The sequence below is a fragment of the Megascapheus bottae genome, unplaced genomic scaffold (assembly GCF_031878675.1).
Source record: "Megascapheus bottae isolate mThoBot1 unplaced genomic scaffold, mThoBot2.hap1 HAP1_SCAFFOLD_64, whole genome shotgun sequence".
Classification (NCBI taxonomy): Eukaryota; Metazoa; Chordata; class Mammalia; order Rodentia; family Geomyidae; genus Megascapheus; species Megascapheus bottae.
The window spans coordinates 490,087-494,073 of NW_028327830.1; positions in this window are offsets into that span (position 1 = coordinate 490,087).

Sequence of the window (3,987 nt, forward strand, 5' to 3'; positions counted from 1 at the left end):
TTGTGTATTTTAAACAGAACAGTTTTATTTTTTAATAAAACTTAAGAAAGTTTTGAAAACAAAATGTAATTCTTTTCCTGTATGATTTCTTTACTTACCACTCTTATAAAATCATATCATATTATTTTAAAAACATGTGATAAGAACATTGCTTAAATACTGAAGTAATTGCCTGGCAAGCAAGAGGCCTTAGTTCAAACTTTAGTTCTATCAACATACACACACACACACACACACACACACACACACACACACACCTCTGAAATTTTCAAGTTAAAATATTGAATAATTTTTATAATATATATATTATGAACTACATTTTATTTGAAGAAATAGTTGAACATTTCATTTTCTAAAGCAATAGGTCTTTAACATATCATTTGATAATTGTCAATGAGTGAGAAAACTTCCTAGAAATACCAAATCATAAGTTTGAAGGCCCACCAAGTCAAGCCAGTACCTGCTGCTGCACAGCCTTTACAAAAATCATTAGAAATATTTCAAACTTACAAAATCTCACTCATAATTTTTAAATGAAAGAAATAATGGAAAATTTATTGTAAGTATTGAAATATCTTCCTTGAAAGAAATTACTTGCTTATAGAGCCATTTGCAATCAGGAGGGGAACATTCTGGCTACAGGACAGATGCAGTAAAGAAATAAAATGTGCCCTTTGTTGAATGAAAAAGTTATTGCATTTCTTCATTACTAGGCTGCAGCAACCAAGGAACAGGCACTAGGAGACTGAAATTGATTATAGACCCTGTTTCCCATGTGGAATTATGGGCCAGATACTTCATGCTTTATTTTTCTACCATTATTAAAAACCCCTTGTATTTTATTATCTCTTCCACTTAAACCTGATGTTCTATTTGCCTTTGAACAGTCAATGCCTTGATATATACTTCAGCAGAAATGCCTGAAAACTAAATTGCTACCATCCTGATATTGGAAATTTCTCACAATCTCTTGGTGTTGGTGTAGAAGTATCATCTGGGAATGGGAAGAAAGAAAAGCTTGTCAAGTTTGTCTTGGCTTAATAGTATGGTTTGATTCTCTGAAGTCATTTGTGGATTTTAGCCTGATACTTATTTTCAAGGAGTGAAAACTCTACCCCAACAGTGAGAGGAATGAGGCAAGAATCAGGAAAGCAACTCCTTTTGCAATAGCCTCAAAGAAAATAAAGTACCTAGGAATTAGCTTAATTAAGAATGTAAAGGAACTTTTTGATGAAAACTTTAAAACCCTGAAAAAGGAAATTAAAGCAGAACTGAGGAAATGGAAAAACCTCCCATGCTCCTGGATTGGAAGAATCAACATCGTGAAAATGACAATCTTACCAAGGGTATCTACAAATTCAATGCAATACCCATCAATATCCCAATGTCATTCTTTAAAGAAATAGAAGAGGCAATCCAATATTTCATATGGAATAATAAAAGACCCCATATAGCAAAAACACTTCTTAGAAAGAACAGCACAATTCTTGTTACAGTATCTTACTTTGTTATCTGATATATTAGATATATTTGTATTTGGTTATTTCTAATTGGATAGGGAAGCGGGGAAAACAAGATGAGGGGTAGGGGTGGGGGGAGGGAAATGGGGACCAAGACATAAGAAAGGGTATCAATGTACGTGAATTAATGTACCTTCTATCTGGCAAATATAATATAACCCTTCTATTAATTACAACAAAAAATATATGAAAAAATTTAAAAAAGGAAAACTCTAACCAAAATAGATTGAAGATATTGCTAAAGAAAGCCTGGTTTGGGGAACACATGGAAGGACTTCATATCACATAATTCAGAGGAAAGGACACACACATATCCATTTAATGTAGGAGGAGAGCTCAGTATACACACTGTTGCCTTATTATTCAAAGTGATAATATTGGATACTTATTGCAGCTCCACAGCTGCTGCTTAATTTAAAAGAGCATTCCTGTGAGTTTGTAAAGTAGCTGTAGCAATAAAAAGATAAAAGAGAAAAAAGAGAAAAATTCTCAGAAACTAAAGAGACAACTTAAATCTTGAGATATCATAACCTGACTATAGCTCTTTTATTCAAAAATAGAAAATGATTTTTAAAGTGATAAAAATTATTATATAAATTGAGATGTATCTATGACATACAAATTCTCAGCTTAATTCTAATTATGTTTTAATATCTATTTGCCAGTGATCACATACAGAGATTCCCTTCTTCAATACTTGTTTGTTAAACATGATATTTGAAATATGATACAAAAATCAGTGTTAATAAAAATCTTTGTAAAAATTTCTCATTTGGTGTTATTAAAAAGTGATAAAAAATTTTAAATTACAAAAAGATAACTGCAAGGTATAAAATGAATGTAGATTACAATTTACATTTTTGAGTTGAAGAGAACCATACAATTCAAAAGAAAGGGACCACTGAATGAACAATGAATCTTTTTTTTTTGGTGGGTCATGTGGCTTGATCTCCACCTGGGCATTGTTCCTGAGCTCTTCAGCTCAAGCCATACCCTTGAGCCAAGCCATACTTCCTGTTTTCTAGGGATTAATTGGAGATAACAGTCTCAGATCCTTTTTGCAGGGTCTGGCTTTGAACCTTGATCCTCAGATTTCAGCTTCCTAAGTAGCTAGGATTACAGACATGAGACATCTCACACAGACTGATTGGTGAGTCTTGATTAAAATATTAAATCAGTCCTTTATGTTTCTTAATAAATGTGACCTTTTTATGAGAGAAAATTTTGTTTGAATCTGTCTTAATCAGATTGGACTGAAGTGTCTTAGAATGTCCAACATAATTTAAGTAAACTGAAATAACATTTTTTTCTAAGAACTTTAGTTTCATGTTTATTGCACGCATATAATTATAGCGTGCAATATTTAATTTATACTTTGCCCTTATTTTAAAAGCTTTATTTTCATTTTGAATATTTTCCATTCCAATTTGAAAGTTGGGAGTCTTTATTTTTTGCTATTAAAATTTAATGTAAAGATTGATATTTGTGAAAAATAGGACACATACTTTATGCAAAATATTTATTTTTAGTTTGTATCTAACAAATAGCTACTAAGCTGTTAGAAAGAAATCTAATAGATTTATATTTAAATGAATATTTTTGGTTGTATGAATGAGACCCAAAAATGCCAAAAAGAAATACAGGGTATCAATGTATGTGAATTAATGCACCTTCTATCTGGCAAATATCATGTAACCTTTTTACTAATTACAATAAAAAATTAAAAATAAAAAAATGTATTCAGATGATAAAATATTAGTAGGTCTGATAGGGTAAATCAAAAGTCTATCTTATGAATTAAGAGTACATAAGAATACATTTATTCTGAAACCACTGACATCCGGTTAATCCAAAAAGTTAATGCTACTTGACAAGTACATAGAAACGTGTTATTTTCCTATGTAACCAAACATTCAGATGAATATCCCAAAGAGCTCAAAATAATTTTAGTTATCAAAAAGTAATCACAACACATTCTAACTCATTCCTGGATTCTGAAATGGAAATCAACGTGCAGGCTTTTTTGTAGATGTGATAGAAATCAGTTTTCTGACAACACAGTCAAGCCTGTACTCAATGTGTTATTTACAAGTCCAAGCTCAATGAGACAGAAATTAATGAAAATTAATCCAAAAATATGTCTATCACATAGAATATCTGACACTGAGATTGTCATCAAGTAATCACTCCTTTAAAAACGAAGATACACTGTCCCAAAACTTAGGCCTGCAGCACTTACTAATTAACTGTAAAACAAACATTTGTTCATCCACATTTGAATATGTTTCAATAGCAAGTATCAATAGTAAGTATCTGAGTATTTTTTAAAAAGAGCTTTTGTGAATATTTTAATCATGTTCTCTAATTATTTTTAATTCTCTATGTGGTATCTAGCAAATTACTAACTCTTACTTTTCCTGGCATATATTGCTACTTAAAAAGACATCTCTGAGATCATGATTTGAGA